Here is a 12,822-nt window from a genome sequence, read left to right on the forward strand (position 1 = left end):
TAGGTGTTTGCTTTAGCCCATACAAAGATTTTAGCAATTTACATACTTTGTTTTCTTGGCCAGACACTATACAACCCTCAGGCTGTTCCATGTAAATTTTCTCTTCCAAATCACCATTTAAAAAAGCAGTTTTAACATCCATTTGGTGAATACAAAGTTTATAAATAGAAGCCAAGACAAGGAAATTATAGTTACAGGAGCATAAGTATCAAATTAATCAATATTTTGCTTTTGGGTAAAACCTTTGCAATAAGTCTAGCTTTATATTTATCAATGGAACCATCCGGATTGAGTTTCTTCTTAAAATCCATTTACAACTAATGGGTTTAGCTCCCGGAGGTAAATCAACTAAAATCCAAGTTTTATTTTGTAAAATTGAATTTAATTCTACTTCAATAGCTTCTTTCGAAAATGAGGCATCAGATGAAGAAATAACCTCAGAATATGTTAAAGGATCATTATCCACAAGATAAGTATGAAAATCATTATCAAAAGACTTTTCTTTCCTTGGTCCTTTGCTTCTTCTTAAATCCTCACTTTCAATATCATTTTGAATAATTGAAACATGTGAAATATTATCACTTGGAATAATATGAGCATCAGAAAGTTTCTTAAATTTTAAATGAAAAATATTTTCAAAAAATTCAGCATTTTTTGTTTCAACAATAGTATTGTTTTCAAGTCTCCTAAATCAGTATGGATTAAACTTAATAATTCGGATTCTCTAAATACTGAAGCACATGATTTCTTAGTTTGTTTAGTTTCGGCACAAACTTCACACTTATCAATATTTGAATAATTAATATTTGAAATAAGACGTTCGGAATGCATTTTCTTAATATAAGATAAACTAACATGTCATAATCTAGCATGCTATAAATTAAAAGAATCAATCAAGTAAGTAGAAGTACTAGCATTTTCATTCATAACATTGAGTACAAATAATCCATGGTTATAATAATTCTTGCCAACAAAATTATTATTCTTGGTCAACACGACCTTATCAGATTCAAAAGAAACCTTCACCCCCACTTTTCCTAATAATATCAAAGAGACCAAATTGGATCGGATACTAGGAACATACAACACGTCATTCAATGCCAAAGTTTTGCCAGATGTGAGTTTGAGAAGAACTTTGCCTTTTCCAAGAACTTGAGTAGTTCCGGAATCACCAATATAGACAACTTCTTCTCCCTCTTCAACTTGGGTATAAGACACAAAGTCTTTTTTGTTAGCACCTATGTGCCTAGTGGCACTAGAATCTAACACCCAATCTTTCACATTGACCACAAGGTTCACTTGGGAAACAACCGCAAAAATTATATCATCCACTTTGGCTTCAGTCAAATTTACTTTAGCCTTAGTGAGATTGTCATTCCCAACCCTTTTTCGGCATTGAGCAACATAGTAGCCAGGTTTGCTACACACAAAGCAGTTACATTTTTCCTTTAAGGTTTGATTGTTGGTTTTGGGCTTATAACCATTTCTTTTATCATACATGTTACTTGATTTTCTCTGACGGTTGTTGTCCTCCACAAGACTGCTTCTAGTAGCAATTTCTTTTCCTTTGTCAACAACAGCGTGCTTGCGGTTAAAATTATCTCCACCAAAAAATCACAATTTTTGAAACATTGGAAAAAGATATGGCATAGGTAATTGGTGATGAAACAACAACAAAAACAGTTGGTGCAGCAGATGTAGTGGCATCAACAACAACATTAGCAGCGTTATTCTCCATAATAATTATATGTAAATATCCTTAAGATTGTTGTAAAAGATTGGATGATTATAGAGAATAAAAGGTTTAGCTTGAGGCGTTTTAAAGACACTGTCCTTAAGGATATTTCGCCCACACTGAGATAAATGATATAAGGCGTATCCCCCAGGATTCTTCAAGCTCTTCTAGTATAACTAGGAGCAGAAACAACAAAGATTTATGAGAAGAAAGCTCAGCATAAAAGAAAGAAGAAAAAAAGTTTTTACTATTTTCACACTTTTTCAAAGTGACCACACAAAAGACTTATATAGTCCAAAAACTAAAATACTCATATGATAAAAAATCTATTTTCTGTTACAAAAGCCAAAAGACAATCATAAAAGACATTTAACTCTATTAAGGAGTCAAATGCCAACTGATGTCAACGTAAAGAAACGGACTAATAAATGATTTCTAAATCAATATTAAGAAACGGTCATCTAAGATCATATTTGATCAGATTCAAAGATATAAAAAAATAACTGATTTTGATAGTCATTTAATGTTAATAAATATTATATTCAAAGTTATTCTAATTTACTTTTACACACATTAAAATATATTCAAATTGATTGATCATACAAAGACTCATTAAAAGAATGAACCTAGACATCAATTTAAATATTCTTTTTGAGACTAATTATTATACGTTATTATCAACTGTTAACGTATTGTTCTTATGGATTAAGAACGTTACTTGTTGAAAGAAACGTTCAGTAGCTTTGAAATTTGAGTTCACCATTTGAAAGAACATTTTTTTGAAACTTACTTTTGTAACAGAAGGCTTTAATGCTTACTTTTATAACAGAGGCCTTTATGACTTATTTTTGTAACAGAAAAGCCTTTATGGCTTATTTTTGGGATTTAACGTATTCTTCAATTAGATTGTGAAGTTTTTCTGACTATATATACTTTGTTGGTTTTCATATTTAGAGATGAGTGGAAAAAACAAAGTTAAAATTTTTCTTCCCTTTTCTTTTGTGCTGGGTTTTCTTCTTAATCTTTGTTATTTCTGCTCCTAGTTATACTAGAAGAGCTTGTTGAATCCTGGGGGATACTCCTAATATTATTCATCTCGGTGTGGGCAAAATATCCTTAAGGACAGTGTCTTTGACACGCCTCAAGCTAAACCTTTTATTCTCCATAATCATTCAATTTTTTACAACAATATTATTTTTTAACAGCTTTTGCATCTATACCCGATTTTGGGGTTACAATTGAACCTTGTTTACCGTGAAAATGGTAATTACAATTAGATTTGATTTTGTGGTTCTAAAAATACGTGATTTCTTTTTATGCTAGTTGTTAGGCAGTAGATGCTAAGTGTGAGACTAAAAAATAAGATAAGAGCTTGAAGGCAGTGTGTCAAGCGAACCGAGTGGCTGGGAATCGGGGCCTCGAGCTGGCCTATACGGGGCCTCGAGGTCGAGCTAAGCGTTAGGCTGTGCCCGGTCGATGAAGGACTAACAGTTTTGAGAGCTTTGATAAGAGATCTTTATAATCAATAATGAGTAATAAATGAAGAACAATTAATGAAACACAATAACTGTAAGCAATAAATGTAATTAATAGAATCAAGGGAGAATGTGTTTAAGTTAAAGAGCAGAGAATGTTCTTGTATTCAATGTTGTGTGTTTTATATCATGTGTGAAAAAAATAAAAAAGGTCCTCTTTATATAGGAGGGGGGATCCCAACATAGTACATATGCATTTATTACAAAGATATACGGCTGGTACAACCATTTAATGTCACGGTACGGGCTTGTACTATTCTTATGGACTTGGTCGGCTTCAATCACGTGACTTGGGAGCCTCCCACACGTTCATCATAGACGAGCATAGGGAACCCTCGGGGTCGAACCTCAAACTAGGTCTCGGGCCTTCTGAAGACGGGCTATGGGATGCAATAATAATCATAAAATTGGGCTCTCTGATTTTAACCGTATACAGATAGTCTCCGTGTTTCTAAGATTAAAATGATAAGAAACAATTTTGACGTTGATCTCCTCGAGCCTCTCATGATGACATCATGCTTATGACGTAAGCTTTGGTGATAACTGAGATGTCCCATTGGTTCATCTTTCCAGAAGCATTCAATGTATCACAGATTTATTTTATCAAAAGCGATAATATCGTCGCCGATCCATTTCCCAAAAAGCATTGATTGCGCCTGTCGATACGTTTCTCAAAGGTTCTGATCGTCCTGTCGGTTACGGTACTGCCTTTTTGTAAATGGAAGGTTACTTGAACCAAAATTCCACCCATCCATTGTTCAACAACCTTTAACCCTTTTCTTCTCTTCATCCTCATCCAAACTCTGACTTCCATGGTTCAAGCCCGTGACCATAAGGTCACATGGTAGTAGTTTTGCCAGTTATGCCATGACTCCTTTTCAGAGCTTCCCCCCCCCCCATTGAATGGGATCGTACTGGTTTTTTGTTGTTGTTGTTGGTCCGAAGTAATGAGAGGGAGGCTTCGAATTATCCTTGTATTAGAGGATATGTGAACCATGAACTACTGCTCATCTCCCTTAACTTCAACCTGGTGTGATGCTTCACTCCTTTTGTTTTTCATGGAGTGAGGTGGTGCTATCTACTAACTTTTGCAACCCACACTGGTGCAATGTCTCAAGAAGTGGCTTCCCAATAGTAGTGCTGGCGAGACCTATACTCGCCAAATTTTTCACCAAGCCACAATTTCCCTGCCTGTTAAAAGCTTTCGCTCTTTGATAGGCTACAACCTCATCCTCATCTTTTTCTGCTTCGGAGGAGATTCTCAAAGACGTCGTTTGGAAGATCGAAATGGGTTCCCAGAGGAAATGGTTCTCGCAGATATTGCTTCCGAGGATGTACCTTCGAGAGTAGATTAGACTTTTAGCTGTTATTTTTTTGCTTCTTTGTTTTTGTGTAAGGACCCCTCGTGGGATTTTGTAATCATGGTTTGTTAATGCAAAGATGTTTCTTCAATTTGTCTTTGATTTGTGCTGGATTTCCCTTTGTCAGCATTTGTAAAGAATCTGAGCATGTGACTTTACCGATCGGTCCGAATACCGGACCCGGGTGTAGGTATTCCCTTGGTTCTTGATTGGTTAATATGATGTTCCCTGAAACCCTTTTTCATTCCTCGAACTATGTCCGGATTGACTTGATAAAAACTTAGGCCACCGGAACCTCCGACTTCGAATTGAGTGAGAGTGGAGCCTCGAATTTTAGAACAAAATTAGCCCTTTTAGGCCCTATTGATAGTCCTCGAGAGACAGAGTTGCTTGGTCACCTGGAAATAAAAATAGCCCTCGAGCCTTTTCAAATAGTCCCCGAGTGAGAGTTTACCTGAACATGGGTGACCTCAAAAACTAGCTTCGAAAAATGAAGACAGCCCTAAGACGTCATAGATAGACCCTGAATGAGGATACGCTTGAACTTGGATGGCCCCTTGGCTAAAGTAGCCGAGAGAGCGTTTAAATTGATCTGAAGGCGAAAATAGCCCTGAGGCTTTATTAATAACCCTCGAGCGGAAACTAACTCAGACCTAGAAAGATACTCGAGATCGGGCACCATCTCGAGGCTAGGTTTATGCAGGTAGCTTCTTAGAGCCCATTGTTATAGTAACAAAGATCCTTGAGATCGGGTACCATCTTGAGGTTAGGTTGATGCAGGGGTCTTTGATCCCTCGAACATTGTACGACATCGTCAATCGTATGACACATTCATGAAATGATCGAGGTGATCCCGCTGGTATGCCTCCCCGAAAGTGATAATGGCCTAGTCGGAATTAATTGGCCTTTAGAGTAGGCAGACAGTCACCTCTTGCTCTATATATGAGTTTGTTTCCTTCCTTTTTGAAGATTTTGCTATTTTGAGCCGCTATACCTTTTTATAGTGTTCTTCTTCCTTACTTAAGTTCTTTTACCTCTTAAATTCGAAGCTTTCGCCTAAGTCCTCATTTCTCTTCTTTTGTTCTACCACAGTTATGGCTGCCACGCCCAAACCTGTTCACCCAGAAGAGGAGAGTTCCGGCTCCGCCTCCCGTTCGGTTTGTGGTATGCCGCCGACGTCCTGTGAGCTAACAACGAGAGGCTTTATCTCGAAGAGGGACTTTATGTTAGAGAGGCCCCCAATGTTTAGGGCTATTGGGAGTATGCATCGAGGTTCATTTCATCAATAGGAGAGGGACATCTCGAGGCAGTGAGGAGAGACTGCGGATGGAGAAGAGGTGGTATTGCAGGTACCTTCCCTGGAAGATAGCATCATGGCTCATGTAGAGGGGTTTATGAACGTACACACGTACCCCTTTACGTTGGGCCCTCTTGATAGAGTTGTGCTCTACTTTTGCCGAGATATCGGGCTACACTGGCACAGGTTCACACATCATTCTGGAAGGTAGTATTGATGATGAGGTTCTTTGCGGAGGAAGTCGGGCTTGAGTTCACTCTTAGCCATCTTATTAGGCTGTATTGGCCCTTTCATCATGTGAGCACGTGATTTTTGTTTACGCGACAATCACTCCAAAAGAAATCAAAATAATAGCAAATGATCTTGCTGTACAATTTTTGGAATTTACGTGGCATTTTTGGTAGTTATTTGTGATCTTGTCCATTTTTATTTTTATCAAACAAAATACAAAAATATATGTCGTGTGTAGTTGAACCATAATCCGGTTATTAAAAGGAAAATCACAAAAAATGCATCTTTCATTCTATTTCGTCATTAAGTGATGTTATTTTAATTAAATGTTAATTGTGTGATAATTGTTGTTTAATGTTTTTATAGTATTATTTGACAATTTAATTAAGAGATTAAAGAAGAAAAGGATTTTCGATTTGGGCCAGTCCAAATTAAATAGGAACAAGCCCAAACCAAATGACCAATCCAGTCCAGGTTCCAATTGAGCTGGCCACACGACCGTCCAAACGACGTCGTTGTACCATCTTCAATCTAGACCGTTAATCTCACTAGATTGACGGTCCAGATCACTCACCCATAAACCCACACCCGACCCGTTACTCGGAACAACCCCGACCCCAATGCTAAATCAAACGACACCGTTTGATTAACCCTTGGATCTAGGCCGTTAATCTCGTCCGATCTAACGGCCAATATCAAACCATTCACTCCGTATATAAAGCCTACCTCCTTCACCCCGCACCCCCCGAACCAGACCCCCTCCTCACTGTTCATCTGTCTCTCTCATTTCAGAGACGGACCTGGGTTTAGAACCCTAGCCGCCTTAGCCCCCTTCCGTTTGAAACCCACATCAATGCCGTCGGCCACCAGACTAACACCCTAGGACCACTCAATCACCCTGAATCCAAATCCACCAACCGCTTAGCTCGAATCCTCCCCCACCTTCTCGAATCTTCATTTGAATTCGAGCCAAAACTCGATCTACACCAAACCACCCCAAATGCATGCCAGGCACTCCCCTGACCTCCCTCATAACCGAACCAGGTTTGGTTTGGTCCGAATCCAACCAGGATAACCTGAATCCCAAATCTGCCCCTTAGGAACCCTAGAAATCCTGAGTCCGATCTGTGTCCGTTTGAACCATGAAGATTAGGGTCTAATAGACCTTAATCGAAGTGTCCTCAGTTGGGAACACTTCGATTAAAGTCCGTTCAACCCCAATAAAGGTCGATTCAAATCCGAGCTAGGGCTTTCTGATTTTTCAAGGCTTTAAGGTAATTTTTGTTCTCCTTTTCTTTATTAGTTCATCTTGTCTGTTGTAATTGAATGTCTGTTCATATGTCCAAATGTTTTGTTTGATTTATTTTGAATTTTTGTCGACTGTTTTGTCCACCTTGCCCGGACCTCTGTATTTGGTCAAGTCCTTCTTCATTTACTGATAATGTGTATGTGTGTAAACTGTACAATCGACTGAAATTGAAATTGGTCAATTAATTAGTTCCCAGGGTCATTTTGTTTGGACAGTGCAATCTGAACCCCTTTGTTCAATACTGTTCGATTCCGATCATTGGCCATTGATTGTATATGTTATAATTAGTATAGTCGATTCGATATGTGTCGTCGATTAGTTTCAGCTGTTTGAATGGTAACAATTTGATTCATGTTGATTTGTTTCCTGCTGAAACTTTGTTTGAATCAAACTAAGAATTGAGTATAGCTACTTATAGTTGGTGTATTTGAATCGGAAAATTTAAGGATTGGTTTGTAGCTGCAGTCTGAATTGATGGCATGTGCACTTGTGGACAGCATGTGCATTAAGGCCTTTTAGAGATTAAAATAACTTGACAGCATGTGCTGTCAGGGCATATTCAGGCTGCCCATACCCTGATTTAGTTCAGAAATAATAAACCATATCTAAATATAGGACTGTCAGGGGAATGTCATGGGAGGGGGTTTTATTTTATTTGGAAGTGGAAAGACAGCAGACCACATGGGAGGGAATCTGAATGGTTTTACAGACTGTAAATGGCCTGATGCTAAGCTATAAAGAAGGGGAGCTTCCATTAGTTATAGGGAGATTGGACAGGATATAGACAGGCATATACAGAGATACACATTGAGAGAGGCATATATACAGGAGACAGTTAAAGAAAACACACAGAGAGATAGAGGAGGAGAGATAGAAAACACACAGACAAAATTAGAAACTGTTCTTCCCATTGTTGTCTTGATTTCACTTATTTGGACCTGTTTAATCAACACTGATTTTTTCCAAGTCCCAACTGAGTTTACTGGTTGTTTGTTTCATTGGTTTGTTTCTGGATTTGGTCTATCTGGGATTTTGATTCTACTCCACTGTTCGCTACTTTCATTCTTGCTACTGCTTTCCATTTGTTATAGCTGCACCCTGGCACTGGATTTGTTCTGCTGCTATTTGTTGCTACTGCTGCTGCTCGTTGCTTTTATTTGTGGTCACTGTTGTCATCTGAGTTGTTGCTGACTTGCTGCTTCCATTTTTCTTCTTTGCATTTCAGCATCCAGGTACACATTTTCGAATCTCACATTGATGTAACAATAGCAATGAGTTGAAATGAAAGACGCGAAGAATTTTTAATCCTTTGGTGCTGCACCTATAAGTCTTATAAAGTGTTAGTAAATTTGCGCAAATCTTTAGATTGTAACTCGATAGGAAGATACAGCAGGTAGTTTTGTATTTAATTGAAAACTGGGTTTGTTTAATTATCTTGACTTACAATGGTTTACCTTGTTTAGTTGTGTGTGTGATGTAATTACGTAATTCGTGGAATGCACGAGTAATTGGTACACCAAAAACTAGACTTCATTCTTAGTTATATTCTGCATGTATAAGATGGATTGCTACTAACCTGGACAGATGCAATATTAGCTTTAAACTATTCAATTTAACTCTGTCACGTCCGAATTCCATTAGGCAGTTTCGAATCAAATTTGTAGCAGCTTTCTAATAAATAGCCGATTTCATTAATCAAGCCCAAATAAGTTAGTTTAAATTCAAACTTGAAGAACATTTAGTGTAAGTTTAGTATATGTTATTAGTCTTGCTTGCAATCTCCTTTAGCAAATTAACAAGCGTATTCACTCGTTGAAGTAAGGCATGAGATAATTCCCACCTTATAAACAACCAATCGGATAATTAAACAAGAATCCGGAAACGGCCAAGCATGCAATTTACTCAGAATGTAATTTCTTTCTCCATTCATTAGAGACGAACATAATAAAGATGTAACCATCGTAGGTTTACCTGCTTCACAAAAATGAGACGAGCCTCGCCAAATGAGAGACACAAACTGTGGGGCCCTCATAAGTGTATATATGTTGAATACTTAAAATTTGGGATGGACCTTTTTAGTGAATTTCACTGCCTTCCCTAAAGATAATAAAGCGTTAGACTCTTTAGGCGCGACTTAATTAAATTACATTCTTAAATTCGGGTGCACATTGATGTGACCCAAATCCAAATCTCAACGGAGTTGAAATGTGTTAACAACTACGGGTGCATTGATTGTGACGTGGTTCGAGATGCATTTTCACGACTTTGCAATTCTATAAAAATAAATGATAATAATAAAAACGGTTTTAGATTCAATAAAAGCACATAAGTCACAACATGTGTTTAAATCAGATACTTAGCCATTGTAACAATTTAAGCGACCGTGCTAGAACCACGGGATTCGAGGGTGCCTAACACCTTCCCTCGGGTCAACAGAATTCCTTACTTAGAATTTCTGGTTCGCAGACTTCATTTGGAAAAGTCGAATATTTTCCTCGATTCGGGATTCAAGATAAACCGGTGACTTGGGACACCAAAAGCCAAACCTTTCCCAAGTGGCGACTTTGAATTAAATAAATAATCCCATTTCGAATATTGTCACTTAAATTGGAAAAACTCCCTCGCGCATTCAACCCTTCGGGGCGGGCGCGCAAAAAGGAGGTGTGACAGCTCTGGCGACTCTGCTGGGGATTTAACTCAGAACCTTTGGTTCAGGGTTCAAGAATTCGAGCTTAGAATAATTGTTATGTTTGGCTTTATTATCTGATATTTATTACATGTTTTGGCATAACGTGCTAAATGTTGTCTTTTACCGCTTTGATATTATCTGAACTGTATATAAACTGTGCCGAAACCCTTCTATTCTTACCTCCGGGGAGAAGCTCGCTGGTCGAGACTCCCTATTCTGTTAGTGTCAATACCTGAAATAAGAAAGAGGCCGGACAAGTTACAAAGCCGGACGATCTCGCGGGTCCCCGGTACGTAGCCCCCTCCTCGACTCGAGTTGTCCGCTCGGGTACACAGTCTAGAACATATACCCAGGTTATAAACCTAGTATAACGAAACCTCATGCCGGATCCCTAGTAGGAACGCTTATTTGCATCATGTTGCATTTGACATAGGGGACTCAATGCATCTCGTTTGTTTTGCGCATTTATTTGCTTCATTTCTGCATGCTGACCGGTTTAAAAAAAAAAACTTTTAAAAAAAAAATAACAGCGTAGGGAGATAATTACTTATTTTTGGAAAAATAAAATCAATGTCCAAGTAGTGTCAAAACCTCGCCGGAAATTTCTTAAAAAAAAAAAAGAAAAAGAAAAAAAATGAAAACAAAATTTGTCTTCTAGTTTGATTTATTAAAAAAACATATAAAAAAAAATTTCCTTTTAAACACTTTCAAAATAAAAAAGGGGTATTTATTTAAAAGTAAAAAAAAGGGGAGAAAATTCAAAATTCAAAAATATTGTTTCATTTGTAGTATCTCTTTAAAAGATTTTCGAAATTTAAAAAAAAAAAAGAGTTTTAAAATTCATAAATATTTCCTTAGTCTCTTTTCAAAAATACAAAAAAAAAATAAATATAAAAATCCAGAAAAATAGTTTTTTCCTTTTCTTTAAAAGATTGTAGTCAGAAGGGGTTTAGTTTTTTTACTCTACGCCTGATCGGCCCGAACTACGCCGGTTTGATTTTCGCAGGGTGCGAGATACGTAGGCAACCCTCATCGGGTCCAACCTCCTCTTTCCAAAATAGCCAAAATGTTAGAATTTTAATTTTATCATAAATAAGTCGGGTGATGCCGTTTCGTCAAGGATAGCCGAATGTTCCCAAAAGGACGCCGGAAGGTTGACTTTGCACAAACGGCCATTATTGGTCATTTTTATTTTTCTAACCAGATTGCCCAATGGCCTTAAAATCCTCGTCCCTGAGGCTCTGCGAGGCCATGTTCCCATGTTGTCCTCATTACCACTAAAGAGTCATAAATAAATCAAGTGATTTGTTTTGTCAAAAATAGCCAAATGTTCCCGCAAGGGACGACGGAAGGCTAATTTTGCATAAAATGGCCACTTTCGGTCGTCTTCTAGAGTTTTTAATCGGTTGACCCTCACAGCCTTAAAATCTTCATCCCCGAAGTGCTGAAAGGCCGTGTTCGAAAACCTGATCTTCCTTGTAAAAAAAAAATATAGTCAAAATATTTTTGAGTCAAGTCATTTTTGCTTAAAGTCACCTTAATAAATGTGCAGGATGAGCACGATGCAAAATAAATACTTTTCAATAATGACCAAAATCCCTGTCAAGTTACGGCTATGGTGGAATGATTTAGGTGCTGAGGGGCAAGATGAGGTCAAGAAACATCTGAAAGGTCTCACGGGTTTACTGGAAATCCAGCCTCGGGGAGATATCATAAGAGCTTTGGTCACCTACTGGGACCCAGCGCACAATGTTTTCCATTTTTTCGATTTTGAACTCACCCCGACTCTGGAGGAAATGGCTGGATACATCGGAATTGCTGAACTTCCATTAAGGCAAAGATACTTGGTCGCCCCAAGGGCTGTCACGGTGCATCAGTTTCTAGATTCACTAAAGATGCCCACGACGGTCCACAACCCAGATTTGGCTGCCGGTTTTTGTACTCCATGCTTCATATATGATAGATACGGTCATGTAGGAGGATTCAACAATCCATTTAACAAGCTGTGCAACAAAGGTATTCATCAGAAGTGGGACAAGCACAGACGGGTGGCTTTCATGATAACGTTTTTGGGCCTTCTGGTATTTCCGAGGAAAGATGGAAACATTGATCTGAAGATATCCGGGGTCGTCAGTACTTTACTCACGCAAAATGACAGTACTCTCGTGCCTATGGTGGTATCCGATATCTTTCGAGCTCTTACAGCTTGCAAAGCCGGGGGGAATTTCTTCGAAGGTTGTAACTTGGTGCTACAAATGTGGATGACTGAACATCTCTGCCATCGTTCTGAGTTTTTGAGCCATGGTTCCTCAGAGAAAACTTGCATAGAAGAATTTTACACGAGAACCAAAGAGATCAGCCTGCCCAAAGGAGTTATGGCATGGACCTCATTCTTTCAAGCTCTTACTGCCAGCCAAATACAGTGGACACTGGGATGGCTGCCTGTTGATGAGGTCATATATATGCCAGCAACTAGAACTCATTTCCTACTGATGGGACTTAAGAGCATTCTACCTTACGTGCCCTGCCAGGTCTTGAGACAGCTCGGAAGATTCCAGATAGTACCACACGAGGAAGATCTTAGTGCTCAAACAATTGAGATAAGTCCTGACGGACAATTTCCTAAAGCAAAAATCCGCCAGATCTGGAATGAATGTCAATATTT

This window comes from Nicotiana sylvestris, chromosome 2, assembly GCF_000393655.2.
Source record: "Nicotiana sylvestris chromosome 2, ASM39365v2, whole genome shotgun sequence".
NCBI classification, from domain to species: domain Eukaryota; kingdom Viridiplantae; phylum Streptophyta; class Magnoliopsida; order Solanales; family Solanaceae; genus Nicotiana; species Nicotiana sylvestris.